Source organism: Cherax quadricarinatus, chromosome 13 (genome assembly GCF_038502225.1).
Source record: "Cherax quadricarinatus isolate ZL_2023a chromosome 13, ASM3850222v1, whole genome shotgun sequence".
NCBI lineage: Eukaryota > Metazoa > Arthropoda > Malacostraca > Decapoda > Parastacidae > Cherax > Cherax quadricarinatus.
Window position 1 is genome coordinate 39278810 of NC_091304.1, and position 25283 is coordinate 39304092.

Here is a 25283-nt window from a genome sequence, read left to right on the forward strand (position 1 = left end):
GTTTCCTCAATGGTACATGTTTCATACATACTTTATATGCTTCTGTATTCAGCTTCTCTAGGCACTGGTGGGGATTTAGGGTGCTCATGTCTGATTCCCAGGGTATGTCTGATAGCTCTTGGTTTATTGTTCCCCAGTCAATTCTGTGGTTGTTAAAATTAAACTTACTGAACATTCCGTCTCTAACTTTAGTGATGCAGTTTCCTACCCCTGAGTTATTACTAGTTTGAACCTCTATGATGTTATGATCACAGTAAATGGTTTTGGAAACTGTTATGTGTCTGATCAGTTCCTCGTTGTTTGTGAATATCATATCCAGGGTGTTTTCATTTCAAGTGGGATCAGTTATTTGTTGGTTTAAAGAGTACTTTTCACAAAGCTTCATTAGTTCCCTGGTATGTGCCTGTTGAGCCAGGCTGCTTCCCGGAGATATTTCTGGTATAACATTACGTTGCACCATCTTCCATTTTAAATGGAAGTAAAATATTGGGTGTAGGATTTTCTAGCCTATCCAGATAGCTTTATATCTATCTTAACTGATCTCTGAATTCCTCAACAGTTGCTGATGATGGTTTGTATACTAGGATAATTACTAAATTCCTATTTTCAACTTTAATGCCTAGAATTTCAGCTGTATCATTCGTAGAATTCAGCACTTTGTGCAGCAGAAAGTATCCTTTACGTAGATTCCTACTCCTCCCTGTGACCTATTGATTCTATCACATCTATACATGTTGTAGTTTTCTATCTTTATCTCTCCGTCCAAAATATCCCTTGTATGTGTTTCTGTAAATACTCCGAACATGGCATTCGCTTCTGTCAGGAGCCCACTGACATAACTGTACACCTGAGGTCGTAGCCAGGGTCTCCTGTACACCTGAGGTCGTAGCCAGGGTCTCCTGCACACCTGAGGTCGTAGCCAGGGTCTCCTGCACACCTGAGGTCGTAGCCAGGGTCTCCTGCACACCTGAGGTCGTAGCCAGGGTCTCCTGCACACCTGAGGTCGTAGCCAGGGTCTCCTGCACACCTGAGGTCGTAGCCAGGGTCTCCTGCACACCTGAGGTCGTAGCCAGGGTCTCCTGCACACCTGAGGTCGTAGCCAGGGTCTGCTGCACACCTGAGTTCGTAGCCAGGGTCTGCTGCACACCTGAGTTCGTAGCCAGGGTCTGCTGCACACCTGAGTTCGTAGCCAGGGTCTCCTGCACACCTGAGGTCGTAGCCAGGGTCTCCTGCACACCTGAGGTCGTGTCCAGGGTCTGCTGCACACCTGAGTTCGTAGCCAGGGTCTGCTGCACACCTGAGGTCGTAGTCAGGGTCTCCTGTGCACCTGAGGCCGTAGCCAGGGACTCCTGCACACCTGAGGTCGTAGGCAGGGTCTCCTGCACACCTGAGGTCGTAGCCAGGGTCTCCTGCACACCTGAGGTCATAGCCAGGGTCTCCTGCACACCTGAGGTCGTAGCCAGGGTCTGCTGCACACCTGAGGTCGTAGCTAGGGTCTCCTGCACACCTGAGGTCGTAGCCAGGGTCTGCCGCACACCCGAGGTCGTAGCCAGGGTCTCCTGCACATTCGAGGTCGTAGCCAGGGTCTCCTGCACATTCGAGGTCGTAGCCAGGGTCTCCTGCACATTCGAGGTCGTAGCCAGGGTCTCCTGCACATTCGAGGTCGTAGCCAGGGTCTCCTGCACACCTGAGGTCGTAGCCAGGGTCTCCTGCACACCTGAGCTTCCGGCTAGGGTCTCCTGCACACCTGAAGTCGTAGCCAGGGTCTCCTGCACACCTGCTGTCGTAGCCAGGGTCTCCTGCACATCCGTGGTCGTAGCCAGAGTGTCCTGCACACCTGAGGTCGTTGCCAGGGTCTCCTGCACACCTGAAGATATAGCCAGGGTCTCCTGCACACCTGAGGTCGTAGCTAGGGTCTGCTGCACACCTGAGGTCGTATCCAGGGTTTCCTGGACACCTGAGGTCGTAGTCAGGGTCTCATGCACACCTCAGGTTGTAGCCAGGGTCTCCTGCACACCTGAGGTCGTAGCCAGGGTCTGCTGCACACCTGAGGTCGTAGCCAGGGTCTCCTGCACATTCGAGGTCGTAGCCAGGGTCTCCTGCACACCTGAGGTCGTAGCCAGGGTCTCCTGCACACCTGAGCTTCCGGCTAGGGTCTCCTGCACACCTGAGCTTCCGGCTAGGGTCTCCTGCACACCTGAAGTCGTAGCCAGGGTCTCCTGCACATCTGAGGTCGTAGCCAGGGTCTCCTGCACACCTGAGGTCGTAGCCAGGGTCTCCTGCACATCCGAGGTCGTAGCCAGGGTCTCCTGCACACCTGAGGTCGTAGCCAGGGTCTCCTGCACACCTGAAGATTTAGCCAGGGTCTCCTGCACACCTGAGATCGTAGCCAGGGTCTTCTGCACACCTAAGCTCCCAGCTAGGGTCTCCTGCACACCTGATGTCGTAGCCAGGGTCTCCTGCACACCAGAAGTCGTAGCCAGGGTCTCCTGCACACCTGAGGTCGTAGCCAGGGTCTCCTGCACACCTGAGGTCGTAGGCAGGGTCTCCTGCACACCTGAGGTCGTAGGCAGGGTCTCCTGCACACCTGAAGTCGTAGCCAGGGTCTCCTGCGCACCTGAGGTCGTAGCTAGGGTCTCCTGCACACCTGAGGTCGTAGCCAGGGTCTCCTGCACACCTGAGGTCGTAGCCAGGGTCTGCTGCACACCTGAGGTCGTAGCCAGGGTCTGCTGCACACCTGAGGTTGTAGCCAGGGTCTTCTGCACACCTGAGGTCGTAGGCAGGGTCTCCTGCACACCTGAAGTCGTAGCCAGGGTCTCCTGCACACCTGCGGTCGTAGCCAGGGTCTCCTGCACATCCGTGGTCGTAGCCAGAGTGTCCTGCACACCTGAGGTCGTTGCCAGGGTCTCCTGCACACCTGAAGATATAGCCAGGGTCTCCTGCACACCTGAGGTCGTAGCTAGGGTCTGCTGCACACCTGAGGTCGTATCCAGGGTTTCCTGGACACCTGAGGTCGTAGTCAGGGTCTCATGCACACCTCAGGTTGTAGCCAGGGTCTCCTGCACACCTGAGGTCGTAGCCAGGGTCTGCTGCACACCTGAGGTCGTAGCCAGGGTCTCCTGCACATTCGAGGTCGTAGCCAGGGTCTCCTGCACACCTGAGGTCGTAGCCAGGGTCTCCTGCACACCTGAGCTTCCGGCTAGGGTCTCCTGCACACCTGAGCTTCCGGCTAGGGTCTCCTGCACACCTGAAGTCGTAGCCAGGGTCTCCTGCACATCTGAGGTCGTAGCCAGGGTCTCCTGCACACCTGAGGTCGTAGCCAGGGTCTCCTGCACATCCGAGGTCGTAGCCAGGGTCTCCTGCACACCTGAGGTCGTAGCCAGGGTCTCCTGCACACCTGAAGATTTAGCCAGGGTCTCCTGCACACCTGAGATCGTAGCCAGGGTCTTCTGCACACCTAAGCTCCCAGCTAGGGTCTCCTGCACACCTGATGTCGTAGCCAGGGTCTCCTGCACACCAGAAGTCGTAGCCAGGGTCTCCTGCACACCTGAGGTCGTAGCCAGGGTCTCCTGCACACCTGAGGTCGTAGGCAGGGTCTCCTGCACACCTGAGGTCGTAGGCAGGGTCTCCTGCACACCTGAAGTCGTAGCCAGGGTCTCCTGCGCACCTGAGGTCGTAGCTAGGGTCTCCTGCACACCTGAGGTCGTAGCCAGGGTCTCCTGCACACCTGAGGTCGTAGCCAGGGTCTGCTGCACACCTGAGGTCGTAGCCAGGGTCTGCTGCACACCTGAGGTTGTAGCCAGGGTCTTCTGCACACCTGAGGTCGTAGGCAGGGTCTCCTGCACACCTGAGGTCGTAGAAGAGGGTTTCCTGCACACCTGAGGTCGTAGCGAGGGTCTGCTGCACACCTAAGGTCGTAGCCAAGGTATGCTGCACACCTGAGGTCGTAGCCAGGGTCTCCTGCACACCTGACGTCGTAGGCTGGGTCTCCTGCACACCTGAGGTCGTAGGCAGGGTCTCCTGCACACATGAGGTCGTAGGCAGGGTCTCCTGCACAGCTGAGGTCGTAGGCAGGGTCTCCTGCACAGCTGAGGTCGTAGGCAGGGTCTCCTGCATACCTGAGGTCTTAGCCAGGGTCTCCTGCATACCTGAGGTCTTAGCCAGGGTCTCCTACACACCTGAGGTCGCAGCCAGGGTCTCCTACACACCTGAGGTCTTACCCAGGGTCCCCTGCACACCTGAGGTCGTAGCTAGGGTCTGCTGCACACCTGACGTCGTAGGCTGGGTCTCCTGCACACCTGAGGTCGTAGGCAGGGTCTCCTGCACACATGAGGTCGTAGGCAGGGTCTCCTGCACAGCTGAGGTCGTAGGCAGGGTCTCCTGCACAGCTGAGGTCGTAGGCAGGGTCTCCTGCATACCTGAGGTCTTAGCCAGGGTCTCCTGCATACCTGAGGTCTTAGCCAGGGTCTCCTACACACCTGAGGTCGCAGCCAGGGTCTCCTACACACCTGAGGTCTTACCCAGGGTCCCCTGCACACCTGAGGTCGTAGCTAGGGTCTGCTGCACACCTGAGGTCGTAGCCAGGGTCTGCTGCACACCTGAGGTCGTAGCCAGGGTCTGCTGCACACCTGAGGTCGTAGCTTGGGTCTGCTGCACACCTGAGGTCGTAGCCAGGGTCTGCTGCACACCTGAGGTCGTAGCCAGGGTCTGCTGCACACCTGAGGTCGTAGCCAGGGTCTGCTGCACACCTGAGGTCGTAGCTTGGGTCTGCTGCACACCTGAGGTCGTAGCCAGGGACTCCTGCACACCTGAGGTCGTAGCCAGGGTCTCCTTCTCACAGGTCAACCTCAAGTTTTGTAAAGTTATTTCATGGGAATCAGTCTCAGCCCTGGAAACTCTCGATTCTTTTCCCTGGAAAAGTTTCAGTTGCTGCTGATGAATTATCATCTCTCATGTAGAGTGTTTCAGCAGTGACGACAGCGAGAGGAAGGGGGGGGGGGAGTGTTTTGCGTCATGTTGAGAGGGTTGGGGTGGAGGTGGGGGAAACATCATAGAAGGGTGTCTTGGTAACGAGGTTTGGTTGTGAGGATCACCTCTAGTGACTCACTGCTGTGTCATCAACAACCTGGAGAGTCATCCTCCTAATTTACCCCCCCCCCCACTTTCACGCCTCACTCTTCCTGCTTCACATTCACACATCTCTCTTCCTGCCTCACACCTTCCCTTCCCACCTTACCACACCCATCTCATCTTCCCACACCCACCTTACCTTGCCACTCCCACCTCACCTTCCCACACCCATCTCATCTTCCCACACCCACCTTACCTTTCCCACACCCACCTTACCTTCCCACACCCACCTCACCTTCCCACACCCACCTCACCTTCCCACACCCACCTCACCTTCCCAAACCCGCCTCGCCTTCCCACACCCACCTCACCTTCCCACACCCACCTTACCTTCCCACACCCTCCTCACCTTCCCACACCCACCTCACCTTCCCACACCCACCTCACCTTCCCACACGCACCTTACCTTCCCACACCCTCCTCACTTTCCCACACCCACCTCACCTTCCCACACCCATCTCATCCTCCCACACCCACGTCGTCTTCCCACGCCCACCTTACCTTGCCACACTCACCTTCCCACACCCGCCTCACCTTCCCACACCCACCTCATCTTCCCACACCCACCTCATCTTCCCACACCCACCTCATCTTCCCACACCCACCTCACCTTCCCACACCCACCTCACCTTCACACACCCGCCTCACCTTCCCACACCCACCTCACCTTCCCACACCCACCTCACCTTCCCACACCCACCTCACCTTCCCACACCCACCTCTCCTTCCCACACCCATTTCATCCCCCCACACCCACCTCATCTTCTCACACCCACTTCATCTTCCCACACCCACCTCACCTTGCCACACCCACCTCACCTTCCCACACCCACCTCACCTTCCCACACCCACCTCACCTTCCCACACCCACCTCACCTTCCCACACCCACCTCACCTTGCCACACACACCTCACCTTCCCACACCCACCTCACCTTCCCACACCCACCTCACCTTCCCACACCCACCTCACCTTGCCACACACACCTCACCTTCCCACACCCACCTCACCTTCCCACACCCACCTCACCTTCCCACACCCACCTCACCTTCCCACACCCACCTCACCTTCCCACACCCACCTCACCTTCCCACACCCACCTCACCTTCCCACACCCACCTCACCTTGCCACACACACCTCACCTTCCCACACCCACCTCACCTTCCCACACCCACCTCACCTTCCCACACCCACCTCACCTTCCCACACCCACCTCACCTTGCCACACACACCTCACCTTCCCACACCCACCTCACCTTCCCACACCCACCTCACCTTGCCACACACACCTCACCTTCCCACACCCACCTCACCTTCCCACACCCACCTCACCTTCCCACACCCACCTCACCTTCCCACACCCACCTCACCTTCACACACCCGCCTCACCTTGCCACACCCACCTCACCTTCCCACACCCACCTCACCTTCCCACACTCGCCTTACCTTCCCTCCCACCTCACCTTCCCACACCCATCTCATGCTCCCACACCCACCTCATCTTCCCACACCCACTTCATCTTCGCACACCCACCTCACCTTCCCACTCTCCTCACCTTCCCACCTCACCTTCCCACTTCCACCTCATCTTCCCACGTCCACCTCATGTTCCCACACCCACCTCACCTTCCAACACCCACCTCACCTTCCCACACCCACCTCACCTTCCCACACCCACCTCACCTTCCCACACCCACCTCACCTTCCCACACCCACCTCACCTTCACACACCCGCCTCACCTTCCCACACCCACCTTCCCACCTCAGCTTCCAACACCCACCTCAGCTTCCAACACCCACCTCACCTTCCCACACCCACCTCACCTTCCCACACCCGCCTCACCTTCCCACAACCGCCTCACCTTCACACACCCACCTCACCTTCCCACACCCACCTCACCTTACCACACCCATCTCATCCTCCCACACCTACCTCATCTTCCCCACCCACCTTACCTTGCCACACCCACCTCACCTTACCACACCCACCTCACCTTCCCACACCCACCTCACCTTTTCACTCCCCACCTCACCTTACCACAACCATATCACCCTCCCACACCCTCCTCATCTTCCCACACCCACCTTACCTTGCCACACCCACCTCACCTTCCCACACCCACCTCACCTTCCCAAACCCACCTCACCTTCCCACACCCACCTCACCTTCTCACACCCAACTCACCTTCCCACACCCACCTTACCTTCCCACACCCACCTTACCTTCCCACACCCACCTCACCTTCCCACACCCACCTCACCTTCCCATACACACCTTACCTTGCCACACCCACCTCACTTTCCCACACCCAACTCATCTTCCCCCACTCACCTTACCTTCCCACACCCATCTCACCTTCCCACACCCACCTCACCTTCCCACACACACCTTACCTTGCCACACCCACCTCACTTTCCCACACCCAACTCATCTTCCCCCACTCACCTTACCTTCCCACACCCACCTTACCTTCCCACACCCACCTCATCTTCCCACACCCACCTCACCTTCTGACACCCACTTCACCTTTCCACACCCACCTCATCTTCCCACACCCACCTCATCTTCCCACACCCACCTCATCTTCCCACCAACCTCACCACACCCACCTTATCTTCCCACCAACCTCACCACACCCACCTTATCTTCCCACACCCACCTCACCTTCCCACACCCACCTCACCTTCCCACACCCACCTCACCTTCTCACAACCACCTCACCTTCCCACACCCACCTTATCTTTCCACACCCACCTCACCTTCCCACACCCACCTCAACTTCCCACACCCACCTCAACTTCCCACACCCACCTCAACTTCCCACACCCACCTCGACTTTCCACACCCACCTCGACTTTCCACACCCACCTCGACTTTCCACACCCACCTCATCTTCTCACACCCACCTCATCTTCCCACACCCACCTCACCTTCCCACACCCACCTCACCTTCCCACACCCACCTCACCTTCCCACACCCACCTCACCTTCCCACATCCACCTCACTTTCCCACACCCACCTCACCTTCCCACACCCACCTCACCTTCCCAAACCCACCTCATCTTCCCACACCCACCTCGACTTTCCACACCCACCTCGACTTTCCACATCCACCTCGACTTTCCACACCCACCTCACCTTCCCACACCCACCTCACCTTCCCACACCCACCTCACCTTCCCAAACCCACCTCATCTTCCCACACCCACCTCAACTTCCAAGGCCCACCTCCCCTTCCCACACCCACCTCACCTTCCCACACCCACCTCAGCTTCCCACACCCACCTCAGCTTCCCACACCCACCTCAACTTCCAACACCCACCTCAACTTCCAACACCCACCTCAACTTCCAACACCCACCTCACCTTCCCACACCCACCTCAACTTCCAACACCCACCTCAACTTCCAACACCCACCTCAACTTCCAACACCCACCTCAACTTCCAACACCCACCTCACCTTCCCACACCCACCTCACCTTCCCACACCCACGTCAACTTCCAACACCCACCTCACCTTCACACACCCACCTCACCTTCACACACCCACCTCAACTTCCCACACCCACCTCACCTTCACAAACCCACCTCACCTTCACACACACACCTCACCTTCCCACACCCACCTCAACTTCCAACACCCACCTCACCTTCACACACCCACCTCACCTTCCCACACCCACCTCAACTTCCAACACCCACCTCACCTTCACACACCCACCTCACCTTCCCACACCCACCTCCATCATGCATCAATATCACTTCAGAAGATGCACCCGCTCTACTGAAGTCTCCCAGCTCATGCTGACACTACCGAAGTCTCCCAGCTCATGCTGACACTACCGAAGTCTCCCAGCTCATGCTGACACTACCGAAGTCTCCCAGCTCATGCTGACACTACCGAAGTCTCCCAGCTCATGCTGACACTACCGAAGTCTCCCAGCTCATGCTGACACTACCGAAGTCTCCCAGCTCATGCTGACACTACCGAAGTCTCCCAGCTCATGCTGACACTACCGAAGTCTCCCAGCTCATGCTGACACTACCGAAGTCTCCCAGCTCATGCTGACACTACCGAAGTCTCCCAGCTCATGCTGACACTACCGAAGTCTCCCAGCTCATGCTGACACTACCGAAGTCTCCCAGCTCATGCTGACACTACCGAAGTCTCCCAGCTCATGCTGACACTACCGAAGTCTCCCAGCTCATGCTGACACTACCGAAGTCTCCCAGCTCATGCTGACACTACCGAAGTCTCCCAGCTCATGCTGACACTACCGAAGTCTCCCAGCTCATGCTGACACTACCGAAGTCTCCCAGCTCATGCTGACACTACCGAAGTCTCCCAGCTCATGCTGACACTACCGAAGTCTCCCAGCTCATGCTGACACTACCGAAGTCTCCCAGCTCATGCTGACACTACCGAAGTCTCCCAGCTCATGCTGACACTACCGAAGTCTCCCAGCTCATGCTGACACTACCGAAGTCTCCCAGCTCATGCTGACACTACCGAAGTCTCCCAGCTCATGCTGACACTACCGAAGTCTCCCAGCTCATGCTGACACTACCGAAGTCTCCCAGCTCATGCTGACACTACCGAAGTCTCCCAGCTCATGCTGACACTACCGAAGTCTCCCAGCTCATGCTGACACTACCGAAGTCTCACACTGCTCCCAGCTCATGCTGACACTACCGAAGTCTCCCATCTCATGCTGACACTGCCGACACTACCGAAGTCACTGACACTACCGAAGTCTCCCACTCATGCTGACACTACCGAAGTCTCCCAGCTCATGCTGACACTACCGAAGTCTCCCAGCTCATGCTGACACTACAGAAGTCTCCCAGCTCATGCTGACACTACAGAAGTCTCCCAGCTCATGCTGACACTACCGAAGTCTCCCAGCTCATGCTGACACTACCGAAGTCTCCCAGCTCATGCTGACACTACCGAAGTCTCCCATCTCATGCTGACACTGCCGAAGTCTCCCAGCTCATGCTGACGTTACTGAAGTCTCCCAGTTCATGCTGACACTACTGAAGTCTCCCAGTTCATGCTGACACTACCGAAGTCTCCCAGCTCATGCTGACACTACCGAAGTCTCCCAGCTCATGCTGACACTACCGAAGTCTCCCAGCTCATGCTGACACTACCGAAGTCTCCCAGCTCATGCTGACACTACCGAAGTCTCCCAGCTCCTCCCAGCTCATGCTGACACTACCGAAGTCTCCCAGCTCATGCTGACACTACCGAAGTCAGAAGTCTCCCAGCTCATGCTGACACTACCGAAGTCATGCTGAGCTCATGCTGACACTCCCGAAGTCTCCCAGCTCATGCTGACGTTACTGAAGTCTCCCAGTTCATGAAGTCTGCTCATGCTGACACTACTGCTCAAGTCTCCCAGTTCATGAAGTCTGCTCATGCTGACTACCGAAGTGAACACTACCGAAGTCTCCCAGTCATGCAGAAGTTCCCAGATGCTGACACTACCGAAGTCTCCCAGCTCATCACCTTGTATGAGCACCATCCTGCATGATAGAATATGACAGGTCTCCCAGCTCAAAACAGGTCTAGCTTTTGAAATATAAAAGGCACAATACTCCCAGTTCATGCTGACACTACTGAAGTCTCCCAGTTCATGCTGACACTACTGAAGTCTCCCAGTTCAGGTTGACGTATTTCATCACCTTGTATGAGCACTGACAGAAGCTTTTAAATATAAAAGGCGATACATACAAAATAACCCGCACATAAAAGAGAGAAGCTTACGACGACGTTTCGGACCGACTTGGACCATTTACAAAGTCACACTAACCAGAAGTGGAGCAGGACTGCTATATATAGGCAGGAAGAGGTGGTGGTAGTAGTAGTAGTAGTACAGGAATGGTATATAATGCTGACAAGATGAAAGTAAGACACATGCGCATCTCTATCGTAGACGTTTCGCCAGCCACCCAGCCACTGGATGGCGAAACGTCCACAACAAAGACACCCAGACGCCGCACATGTGTCTTAATTTCATCAATAGTAGTAGTAGTAGTAGTAGTAGTAGAAGAGGTAATAGTAGTGGTAGAAGTGGGGAATAAGGAGAACGAGCCAGTCAAATACAAAGGAAGGGGAGCACTGCAAGGGAGCTAGGTGCCCACAGAGGGAGAGCAAGCGCACAGAGGTGCGTGCATTTATTTCACCACTTCCCCTTTCACGCACCTCTGTGCGCTTGCTCTCCCTCTGTGGGCACCTAGCTCCCTTGCAGTGCTCCCCTTCCTTTGTATTTGACTGGCTCATCCTCCTTATTCCCCACTTCTACCACTACCACTACTACCTCTTCTTCTACTACTACTACTACTACTACTACTACTACTACTACTACTACTACTGATGAAATTAAGACACATGTGCGGCATCTGGGTATCTTTGTTGTGGACGTTTCGCCATCCAGTGGCTGGCTTGATTGCGAAACGTCTACGATAGAGATGCCCGGGTGTTGCACGTGTCTTAATTTCATCTTGTCGGTATTTTATACTATTCTTGTACTACTACTACTACTACTACTACTACTACTACTACCACCACCACCACCACCACCACCACCACCACCACCACCACCACCACCACCACCACCACCTCTTCCTGCCTATATATAGCCGTCCTGCTCCACTTCTGGTTAGTGTGACTTTGTAAATGGTCCAAGTCGGATCGAAACGTCGTTGTAAGCTTCTTTCTTTTATGTGCGGGTTATTTGTGTAGGACTAGCTTTTGTTTGCACTGTGTAACTGTCATGTAAAATAGTGCAGGAGTTCACTGCTGATGTTGCCACTGTGCATGTCATGTAGAATACTGCATTAGCACACTGTTGGTGCTCCCACTGTGTAACTGTCATAGAAAATAGTGTAACAACACTCTGCTGGTGTTCCCACTATGCAACTACCATATAGAATAGTGCACCAACAACAATGCTGGTGTGGAGTATGGCCTACATACTTTGCTGTAATGCAGTAACCACGTAGGAACGAGCAAAATGTATTTCCTTCACAAAAATAAGCTGGTATTTAGTGTTTGTAGCCTATGTACAGTATTTACAATTATGTACAACGAGGCAAATGCAAATGCTTGTCATCACGGTGAACCGTGATGACAAGCAGGGAAGGCAAGTCTGCCAAAGTTGTTTCACGGGTGTATCCCCACCCACCCTATTCCCATATTTCTATCCTTATTCATCTTTCTTTCCCCATCTTACCAAAGCTCTGATCATAACTCGGAACTAATTTGCTTCACAGCTTTGGCGGGCTTCCTTGTGATTGGTTGGTTGAACTAAGGTGCTGGTATAATGACGGGACCCGTGATCGGTAAACCATCATCACTAGGTTCGCTGGTCGGGAGGCATTCCTATATGGGTGTGTGACATACGCCGAAAATGTAACATACTCTTAGCATACCACACCCCCACCTTAAAAGGGCTGTAATAGCCAGGACTAGACATCCTCCATGGGTAGTGTGCCACCATGGCGCGAAATACTAATGGAAAAGCCTGTCCTCTCGGCCATTCATCTCATTAGGTAGTTTTCAACTCCAAGAGACTTCCAAGTCAGACACGACCTTAGAGAGTGACATCAGATAGTAGGGCTAGCATAGGTTCAAGGCTCTTGACAGTTGTGAGGGAAGAAAGGAGCTTACTACCCATGAGGGAAGAAAGGAGCTTATTATCCATGAGGGAAGAAAGGAGCTTATTATCCATGAGGGAAGAAAGGAGCTTATTATCCATGAGGGAAGAAAGGAGCTTACTACCCATGAGGGAAGAAAGGAGCTTATTATCCATGAGGGAAGAAAGGAACTTACTACCCATGAGGGAAGAAAGGAGCTTATTATCCATGAGGGAAGAAAGGAGCTTATTATCCATGAGGGAAGAAAGGAGCTTATTATCCATGAGGGAAGAAAGGAGCTTATTATCCATGAGGGAAGAAAGGAGCTTATTATCCATGAGGGAAGAAAGGAGCTTACTACCCATGAGGGAAGAAAGGAGCTTATTACCCATGAGGGAAGAAAGGAGCTTACTACCCATGAGGGAAGAAAGGAGCTTATTATCCATGAGGGAAGAAAGGAACTTACTACCCATAAGGGAAGAAAGGAGCTTATTATCCATGAGGGAAGAAAGGAGCTTATTATCCATGAGGGAAGAAAGGAGCTTATTATCCATGAGGGAAGAAAGGAGCTTATTACCCATGAGGGAAGAAAGGAGCTTATTATCCACGAGGGAAGAAAGGAGCTTATTATCCATGAGGGAAGAAAGGAGCTTACTACCCATGAGGGAAGAAAGGAGCTTACTACCCATGAGGGAAGAAAGGAGCTTATTATCCATGAGGGAAGAAAGGAACTTACTACCCATGAGGGAAGAAAGGAGCTTATTATCCATGAGGGAAGAAAGGAGCTTATTATCCATGAGGGAAGAAAGGAGCTTACTACCCATGCTGCAGGACCTCCCTCACCAGAAACTTGGAGTAACTGGCCCATCCACAAGCATTGGAAGACAAAATGGGTACAGCGCATAAGAAACGTTTGATACAGTTAAACGCCTCTTGACAATTTGGGGTCCAGCAAAATTTATTTTTGTGATTGGTGAGGTTCGGGGCTACCACATCTGTAAAGTTTTTGCAAGAATGTCTATAGACACTTGTCATTCCCAGGAACCTTAGTAGGGACTCCTTATCCTGAGTAGCGGGATAACTTTCAGTTGCCAGTACTTTGGCAAATTTAGGTGTTTCTTTGCCACTACATGAGAAAGTAGCAGACTGGCCAAAAGGGGATTTATTCAGGTTTATAGTGAGTTGAAAGGTTCTAAACCTCTCAAAGAGGGATTCAAGACAGGATACACGTTGAGCCCACGTACCAGAAACTACATCTATATCGTCCAATATGTTACAGCGTCTTCAAGTCCTGTAATAGCCTGATGGATAAAGTTTTTGAATATGGCAGATGAGGTTCGCATTTTGAATAGGGTCACATTATTGATAGTGACCTAGAATTACGAAGGCAGAAATCTCCTTCGCTTTATCTGTGAAGGTAACTTTAAGGAGATCTAGTTTGGAAACAAAAGCGGCCTTACCCACAAAATAAACTAAATCTTACAAACATGGAAGACGGTAAGCATTTGGTACTGTGACCTCATTCACCTTACGGTAGTAGGTACACATACTGAATACTCCGTCAGGCTTCTTAACAAGGATGCACGGTAAAGCCCAGGGGCTGGACGATTCCTCCACTAATCCATGTCTTAACAGGAACGCAACTTCCTGCTGAAGTAGTCTCTGTTTTCCAGAATTTGCTCTGTAGGGAGAGAGTTTAATAGGTTTAGCAATTGCTGTGTCCACATTGTGATAACCAAGCTTGCACTTTTTCGGAACATTCGAATTTCTACTTGGTTTTCTGCAAATCCCAACATTATGGGACGAGGATTCTGGAAGATGGCTAAGTTAGGGAGCCTGATTTGAACCTCTGGAATTGTTTACAGGGAATCGGGGTCATCCACAGGATCAGGGACAGAGGACAAAGTTATTACTGGGACATTGGACGGTTCAAACAATTGTTTAATCTAATTAATGTGGTAAACTGGACCCGCATTGGGTTTATCAAGAGATTTCACCTCGTAGTTGAAATCAGAATTTTTCTTTATTACCTTCATTGGTCCCATGAACCTTGCTTTCGAGGTGTGACCAGGCATAGGTTCCTGGACCAGTACCTTGTCTCTAAGGTTATAGGAGCGAAATTTAGCAGTTTTGTCATACACAAGCGAGAAAGACGTATGAGAGTATACACTTCGAAAATCCTAGAGGGATTAGTACCAAATTTGCACACGAAAATCACTCAATACAAAAGCAAAAGACTCAGCAGAAGGTGCAACATCTCCCCAATGAAAAACAGGGGCGCCACGAGTACGCTAAGAGACGAGACAATAAGTATCGGGCCCAAGACTGTTCAGTTGCCTCCCAGCATATATAAGGGAGATTACCAATAGAGCCTTGGCTGTCTTCAAGGCGCTGGACAAGCACCCAAAGTCAGTACCTGATCATCAGGGCCGTGGTTCGTACGTCGGTTTGCGTGCAACCAGCAGTAACAACCTGGTTGATCAGGCACTGGTCCACCGCGAGGCCTGGTCACAGACCCTCGGGGACATTGACCCCCCCAACTCTCTTCGGGTATACCTCTGTTTCATGCAGTTTTGAGTGGATTATTAAGTTTGCCTTAGCCAGCTGACGGGCCATCTGCAATCTCGATGAAGGATCGTTTTACAGGCGTCTTCTCCCATCCATCCTTCCTTGACGATGTGTAGGAGGCCCTCTCACTTTATGCTCAAAAGTCAGCTCAGAAGGACTGTACCCCATTGATTTCTGAACAGTTTCTCGCACTGGCAATAACAACAGAGGAAGCGAATCATCCCAGGCCATAATCTATCATCCCTGTCCTAAAGCACCGTGAGACTGAGGATGATAGGCTGTGGACAGCATTTTATTATTTCCTAGCCTAGTTAAAGCTTCTCTGAATGATTTTGCTGTAAAATTAGTACCCTGGTCACTGGACAGATTGGGGAATGCCTAAACGGAAAATAAACTTAAAAGGGCTTTAAGAATGGCCTTGGTGTTTATGCTACACATAGGAACTGCCTCAGGATTCCTAGTTTTATCCAAATTGATAAACAGATATTGGTTAACTGACTTGGCTTTTGGTAATGGTCCCACACAGTCTATAATTAAGTCCGCAATATGCTCCCCATCCGTGAGTATGAGATGAAGTGGTCCGGGTTAATATAGTGTCTGGACTGAGCCATTTGCTGACACGGCAGGAACGAATATAACTACACACATCTCGTCTTACACCTGGTCGTTAAAAATGTTTTAAGATCCTATAAAGGGTTTTAGTGACCCCCAAATGTCCTCCAAAGGAAGAATTGTGAGCTATTTTCAGAACCTGAGTTCTGAACTTCTTAGCAGTTACAAGTTTATCAAATTTTAAACTTTCTCCTACCTTATTAGTTTCTGAACACACTAGAGGGTTGTGTTTAATTTCATATTTAACCGGGTGATCTGAATTGGATTCGCCTATGGCAGCTTTAAAAGCAGAGGCTAATGAAGGATCCTTTGTTGCTCGTTCAGAAAGGACAGTCCCTTGGGCATGTAAACAAGAACCTCTGGCAATCTTACGATCCCAGAAAGGAAGGCTTGATCAGGGACTTTTCACTAGATTCACAAGACCCTGGCCAGTTTCCTTGTGAAATTGTTGAGCCCTAGATCTCAGTCCTCCAAGGACAGGTCAGTATTCTTTTTAGACATTCCTTTGGACATTGCCTGATTTATGGGTAACATTGGAGACGGGGCTTCGGTTGTTACTATGGTCTCCGGACAGCATCTGGAATTCAGATTATTGCCAAGCAATAATACAGCGTCTTTTACGGGAAATCCCCCAGACACACCTACGGTTAAATACCCAGTGTAATAATTGTTCGTAATAAATATGCAAAGAACCAGAAAATACACCTAATACAGCTCCCAAGTAAGTTTCTAATAACATTGAGGAATTTCAATGAGGTCCCTTCAGAAATTGGAGGTGTTTTTGTAAGAGGGAGTAATAAGCCTGGGTATGCCTGAAGGTGGATACCTCAATGGAACTTTTATTCTCCTTAAGGAAGACTTGGCTGTGACTGTAAAATGGTTCCATACAGGCATCTGTTTCCTGCTGATTTGTTTCAGTGGGAAAGACAGCTATTTTTCCAAAGAGTAGTGGTCAAGGCGACTTACCACTAGCGTCGAGTTAGCTGTCTTGGAGCAAGTAGCCTTGATGTGACCAGGCTGACGACAGTATTAGCAGGTTATGAATTTCGAATTTTTGTCTCTTGCCCCATGTTGACTTTGAGGCAGACGTCGTTGTTCACCATGTTGACTTTGAGGCAGACGTCGTTGTTCACCATGTTAATTTGAGGCAGACGTCGTTATTCATCATGTTGATTTGAGGCAGACGTCGTTGTTCATCTTCAGCCTCCCTCTTTGTAATCCAATCAGAGGTTATAATATAATATCTTTATTTCTACATGTACAAGGTATACAGGCCAAGCTGACATCAGTGACATACTACTACTTTATAAAAAGCCGCTTGTTATGCCGAGCATTTCGGGCAAATTAAGTCAGTTTTGTCCTGAGATGCGACCCACACCAGTTGACTAACACCCAAGTACCCATTTTATACTGATGGGTGAACATAGACAACCGGTGTAAGGAAACACACCCAATGTTTCAACCCTTGCCGGGAATCGAACCCGGACAATCACCGTGTGAAGCGGGAGCTTTTACCACCAGGCCACTGGCCACGACAGTCTTCCATACCAGGCTGCTGGGAAGAACAGTTACGGGACCGCTTGGACAAGTCAGCAGGCTTTGTCGCTTTTAATGCATTTGCCACTGAATGGTTTTCTAAGAACACCCGAACCTCTGGTCCAGCTGACTCAAGAAGGTTGTCAATTAGGACCATTTCCACTAACCTAAAATTAGTGACATCAGTGGCTTTGTACCATTTAGTGAATGTTTTAGATTGCCCACGAACACAGTCCTCATAGGACAGACCCAACGGAAGCTTGCTCAATTTTAGTTCTCTCTTGTACTTGGTGGGAATACACTGACATGCGCCGAGTATAGCTGCTTTCACAACGTCTTAATGAACTCATCACCCAAAACAGCTGTAAACTCCTGTGCTGTGCCGAATAATTTATGCTGTATTAACAAGTGCTGCCCAATTCTTGAATCACCATCGCAACGCTCGAGCCTGATTTTCAAAAAGAGCAAAAAGAACTGTTCAGGCTCAGAATCAGAAAACCAAGGTACTAGCGACACAGATTTCTGAACACTGAAATTGTAAACCAAAGTATGCTGAAATTGCTCATCTCCTCTCTATCAAACCTCTTAGCAAATGCATGTTGCTCCATGACCGTCTAAAGGTTGAGTTTAAGCAACTCAGGCACTAATGAAGATGACTCCCCCTGAGACAGTCCCCAACTGACCACCCATTTTCCCAAATGGCTGTTAGTTCGGTCTCTTAGGAGTTTGCTCTCCTGTATTTTGAAGGAACCGCAATGGGGATCGGCGATTAATAGCTCCCGTAGCAGCAGAAACCTTAGTTTGGTACAAGTTACTCGAGTCATCCTTTAATTTGTTACGTACACACTCACGAAGCTGTGCAGCAATAAGAGTTCGTTGATACTCTATACCAGCGTCTCTCAACCTTTTTAAACTTCAGAACCCTTGGAATAATTTTCATATCTAAGGGAACCTCTACATCAAAATTATTATATATCATCATTAATATCTTTCTTTTTTCTGATATCTCTTCTTAGGAAAAAAAAAACTTACGTTTTTATCAAGTTTATAGACGATGCAAAAAAAAAAAAAAATGAAATCAAGCCGCTTATTAAAGAGACTCAAATGGAGGTTTTCATTCCCACAAAAAAATTCTGTATCTGTAAACAAAAAAAAATAAACGTAAATAACCGATATCATATATAACATACAAACAACGATATCAGATAATACAATAACTTAATCGTTTATTGACAGTGTTGAAAAGGTATAAGATAAATCAAGGCAAAATGCTATATGAATAAATATATGGGTAAAGGAAATGTTATTTTTGAAGCTAATTTAGATAATGAAATTTGCATCTCTATTGTGAAACCTGTGCTTGTCTTTTGGTACACAAATACGTAATTCGGGGTCGAACTTTGGATAAACACACACGGATTATATTTTCAACTGAAAGGAGACGATTTATGCCTTTGATCCTGATACTTGTTTAATAAGAAAAAGTTTGCTGACACGTAAAAGGTTGAAAACTTAAGCAATAAATTTATTGCTTTCCTATGAACGGCAGGATACTCTTCTTTCACAGAAATCCAGAACTTGTCCAGGGATAGATCAGTAAGTCTCATATCCCTAAATGACGGGTAAAATTTGCTAAATAACTTGGGTGAATGACGCCAGGAAGCACAGACAGGACTGACGGAGACCGTGCAAGCGTCCTGTATTCGAGTGAGTCACTTGATGATATACAAATCCGTCACGTACAACTGCTCTTCACTGACCACTAAAGGCAGTTTCTGAAACACTAATGACATAAACGTCGCTAAATATATTCCCTATGATTATTATAGCTTAGCGCTTCTTTTTGATTATTATTATTATTATACTTTTAAATGATGTAACAGGTTGAAGATTTAAGAATTTTCCAGGAATATGCCGTACGTGTATAGTACAATTACAAATATAAAATTAAACGAAAAAATGACTCAAAATTTCATTTACGTATGATTAGCCTACTTATCAGTATTTCTTGCGGAACCCCTAGCGATCTCTCGCGGAACCCCTAGCGATCTCTCGCGGAACCCTAGGGTTCCAGGGAACTCGGTTGAGAAACGCTGCTTTATACTAATAGAACGAGCAATTCGGCACCAGTGCTGTAGAGATACTCTGAACAAATTTTGCATGGTATATTCATTCAGTAATCGCCTAACCCATGTTGGTGGCATAACTCAGTATAACAAAACGCTATTTGCAATACCCTCAACACAACACGAAGCGATAGTAAAGAATGACTTGCAGGTTGCAACACAATACTGAAGGCAGGCTCGTAGAGATAATGCGGAGACACTTCAGGACAGGTGTAGACTATGGCCTGTACACTGTACCGTATTGCAATAACCACTTAGGAACGAGGAAAAAGACAGCAGAGAATAAATGAATGTATTTCCTTCACCGATATACACTGGTATTTACAGTGTATATAGCATATGTGCAGTATTTACAATTATTTACAATGAGACAAGCACAAGACACGGTGAACCGTGACGACCAGCAGGGAAGGCAAATCTGTCAAAGCTGTTTTACAAGTGTACCACATCGCTTTACAACTTTGGCAGGCTTCCATGTGATTGGTTGGGTGAACCAAGGTACTGGTTTAACGATGAGGCCCCTGATCGTTAAATCTTTAGCACCTGGTTAGCTGTTTGAGAGGCTTGCCCATATGGGTGACATACGCCAAATAAAATGCAACTTATTCTTAGCATGCCACACTGCTAGTATTCTCAGTAAGTATCATACAGAATACTGCAGCAGTAACACTGCTGGTGTTCCCACTGTGTAACTGTCATATAAAATAGTGCAACAACACTGCTTGTGTAACTATCATATAGAATAGTGCAACAACAACACTGCTTGTGTTCCTACTGTGTAACTATCGTATAGAATAGTGTTTAATGCAAGAATCGCGGACAAGCAACACAGGATGCTAAACAACCACGAGGGTTTGTTTTACATAGAATAGTGCAACAACAACACTGCTGGTGTTCCCACTGTATAACTATCATATAGAATAGTGCAACAATAACACTGCTGGTGTTCCCACTGTATAACTATCATATAGAATAGTGCAACAACAACAACAACACTGCTGGTGTTCCCACTGTATAACTATCATATAGAATAGTGCAACAACAACACTGCTGGTGTTCCCACTGTATAACTATCATATAGAATATTGCAACAACAACACTGCTGGTGTTCCCACTGTATAACTATCATATAGAATATTGCAGCAACAACACTGCTGGTGTTCCCACTGTATAACTATCATATAGAATAGTGCAACAACAACAACAACACTGCTGGTGTTCCCACTGTATAACTATCATATAGAATAGTGCAACAATAACACTGCTGGTGTTCCCACTGTATAACTATCATATAGAATAGTGCAACAATAACACTGCTGGTGTTCCCACTGTATAACTATCATATAGAATAGTGCAACAACAACACTGCTGGTGTTCCCACTGGATAACTACCACTGCTGAGGTGGTACACACTTTTGTTTAATAACAAACATAACTCTTGCTCGTCATTCCTGCTTTTTCTCGTTTCTCCTTCAAATTACTTGCATCCTTCTTTTTTCCCCTTATCTTTTTCTTTTATCCACTTATCCTTTTATTTCATCCACTTATCCTTTTTATCAAGTATCTCTGTCATCTACAACTTTCATCCAGTCCCCGTTCACTATCCACAGGTATCACCTATTCCCTTCATCCATCCACAGGTACAACTTATGTCCTTCACCATCCACAGGTACAACCTATCTTCTTCACCATCCAATGGTACAACCTATCTTCACCATCTACAGGTACAGCCTATCGTCACCATCCACAGGTACCAGTTATCCCCTTCACCATCCACAGGTACAGCCTATCTTCTTCACCATCCAGAGGTACAACCTATATTCACCGTCCACAGGTACAACCTATCTTCATCCACAGGTACAATATATCTCCATCCACAGGTGCAACCTATCTTCATCCACAGGTACAGCCTATCTTCTTCCATCTACAGGTACAGATTATCTTCTTCACCGTCCACAGGTACAGATTATCTTCTTCACCGTTCACAGGTACAGATTATCTTCACCGTTCACAGGTACAGATTATCTTCTTCACCGTTCACAGGTACAGATTATCTTCTTCACCGTCCACAGGTACAGATTATCTTCTTCACCGTCCACAGGTACAGATTATCTTCTTCACCGTCCACAGGTACAGATTATCTTCTTCACCGTCCACAGGTACAGATTATCTTCTTCACCGTCCACAGGTACAGATTATCTTCTTCACCGTCCACAGGTACAGATTATCTTCTTCACCGTCCACAGGTACAGATTATCTTCTTCACCGTCCACAGGTACAGATTATCTTCTTCACCGTCCACAGGTACAGATTATCTTCTTCACCGTCCACAGGTACAGATTATCTTCTTCACCGTCCACAGGTACAGATTATCTTCTTCACCGTCCACAGGTACAGATTATCTTCTTCACCGTCCACAGGTACAGATTATCTTCTTCACCGTCCACAGGTACAGATTATCTTCTTCACCGTCCACAGGTACAGATTATCTTCTTCACCGTCCACAGGTACAGATTATCTTCTTCACCGTCCACAGGTACAGATTATCTTCTTCACCGTCCACAGGTACAGATTATCTTCTTCACCGTCCACAGGTACAGATTATCTTCTTCACCGTCCACAGGTACAGATTATCTTCTTCACCGTCCACAGGTACAGATTATCTTCTTCACCGTCCACAGGTACAGATTATCTTCTTCACCGTCCACAGGTACAGATTATCTTCTTCACCGTCCACAGGTACAGATTATCTTCTTCACCGTCCACAAGATTATCTTCTTCACCGTCCACAGGTATCTTCTTCACCGTCCATTATCTTCTTCACCGTCCACAAGTACAGATTATCTTCTTCACCGTCCACAGGTACAGATTATCTTCTTCACCATCCACAGGTACAGATTATCTTCTTCACCGTCCACAGGTACAGATTATCTTCTTCACCGTCCACAGGTACAGATTATCTTCTTCACCGTCCACAGGTACAGATTATCTTCTTCACCGTCCACAGGTACAGATTATCTTCTTCACCGTCCACAGGTACAGATTATCTTCTTCACCGTTCACAGGTACAGATTATCTTCTTCACCGTTCACAGGTACAGATTATCTTCTTCACCGTCCACAGGTACAGATTATCTTCTTGACCGTTCACAGGTACAGATTATCTTCTTCACCGTTCACAGGTACAGATTATCTTCTTCACCGTCCACAGGTACAGATTATCCTCTTCACCGTCCACAGGTACAGCATATTCTATATCCCTTCTGGTAAGGAGGTTGCTGAGGGTAACCAGGAAACGTTCAACTACCGATGATTGTGAATGGCAGCTGCCTCCCACCACCTGTCCTCCCCTGTGTGACCTCTGTGATGCACCGCAGCAAAGATGAAGATTAGGTGACCCTTCTTCCTAGTGCCTTGTGGTGACTCACCATCTTCTCTCCCTCCTTCCCAGTACCTTCACTATATTGTGGTAACTGTCACCTACCTACCTACGTGGAGAGTATTCCGGGGATCAACGCCCCCGCGGCCAGATCAAACAAAAATGATCCTAAATGGATGAACAATAGATTAAAATATCTGATTGGTCAAAAGAGAGGCATATATAGGCAAATCAAAAGAGGAGAGGGGCAATTAAGAAATCGATATATTCAGTTAAAGAGAGAAATAAAAAGGGGAATTAGAAAAGCAAAAAGAGATTATGATGTTAAAGTTGCAAGAGAATTGAAGACTAACCCAAAAGGATTCTTTCAGGTATACAGAAGTAAGATCAGGGACAAGATAGGCCCACTCAAAAGTTCCTCGGGTCAGCTCACTGACAGTGATAAGGAAATGTGTAGAATTTTTAACACATACTTCCTCTCAGTTTTTACACAGGAGGATACCAGCGATATTCCAGTAATGATAAATTATGTAGAACAGGACGATAATAAACTGTGCACGATTAGGGTCACAAGTGACATGGTCCTTAGGCAAATAGATAAATTAAAACCTAACAAATCCCCAGGCCCTGATGAACTGTATGCAAGGGTTCTAAAGGAATGTAAAGAGGAGCTTAGCACACCTTTGGCTAATCTTTCCAACATATCACTACAAACTGGCATGGTGCCAGATAAGTGGAAAATGGCAAATGTGATACCTATTTTCAAAACAGGTGACAGGTCCTTAGCTTCGAACTATAGACCAATAAGCCTAACCTCCATAGTGGGAAAATTTATGGAATCAATAATTGCCGAGGCAGTTCGTAGCCACCTTGAAAAGCATAAATTAATCAACGAATCTCAGCATGGTTTTACAAAGGGGCGTTCCTGCCTTACGAATTTATTAACTTTTTTCACTAAGGTATTTGAGGAGGTAGATCATGGTAATGAATATGATATTGTGTATATGGACTTCAGTAAGGCTTTTGACAGGGTCCCACATCAGAGACTATTGAAGAAAATTAAAGCACATGGAATAGGAGGAGAATTTTTTTCCTGGATAGAGGCATGGTTGACAAATAGGCAGCAGAGAGTTTGCATAAATGGGGAGAAATCAGAGTGGGGAAGCGTCACGAGCGGTGTTCCACAGGGGTCAGTGTTGGGCCCCCTGCTGTTCACAATCTACATAAACGACATAGATGAGGGCATGAAGAGCGACATCGGCAAGTTTGCCGATGACACCAAAATAGGCCGTCGAATTCATTCTGACGAGGACATTGGAGCACTCCAGGAAGATTTGAATAGACTGATGCAGTGGTCGGAGAAGTGGCAGATGCAGTTTAATATAGACAAATGCAAAGTTCTAAATGTTGGACAGGACAATAACCATGCCACATATAAACTAAATAATGTAGATCTTAATATTACGGATTGCGAAAAAGATTTAGGAGTTCTGGTTAGCAGTAATCTGAAACCAAGACAACAGTGCATAAGTGTTCGCAATAAAGCTAATAGAATCCTTGGCTTCATATCAAGAAGCATAAATAATAGGAGTCCTCAGGTTGTTCTTCAACTCTATACATCCTTGGTTAGGCCTCATTTAGATTATGCTGCACAGTTTTGGTCACCGTATTACAGAATGGATATAAATTCTCTGGAAAATGTACAAAGGAGGATGACGGGGTTGATCCCATGTATCAGAAACCTTCCCTATGAGGATAGACTAAGGGCCCTGAATCTGCACTCTCTAGAAAGACGTAGAATTAGGGGGGATATGATTGAGGTGTATAAATGGAAGACAGGAATAAATAAAGGGGATGTAAATAGTGTGCTGAAAATATCTAGCCTAGACAGGACTCGCAGCAATGGTTTTAAGTTGGAAAAATTCAGATTCAGGAAGGATATAGGAAAGTACTGGTTTGGTAATAGAGTTGTGGATGAGTGGAACAAACTTCCGAGTACAGTGATAGAGGCCAGAACGTTGTGTAGCTTTAAAAATAGGTTGGATAAATACATGAGTGGATGTGGGTGGGTGTGAGTTGGACCTGATAGCTTGTGCTACCAGGTCGGTTGCCGTGTTCCTCCCTTAAGTCAATGTGACCTGACCTGACTAGGTTGGGTGCATTGGCTTAAGCCGGTAGGAGACTTGGACCTGCCTCGCATGGGTCAGTAGGCCTTCTGCAGTGTTCCTTCGTTCTTATGTTCTTATCTCTCATTCCAGTATGTTGTTATGGCAGTGTGCAGATTTGTCA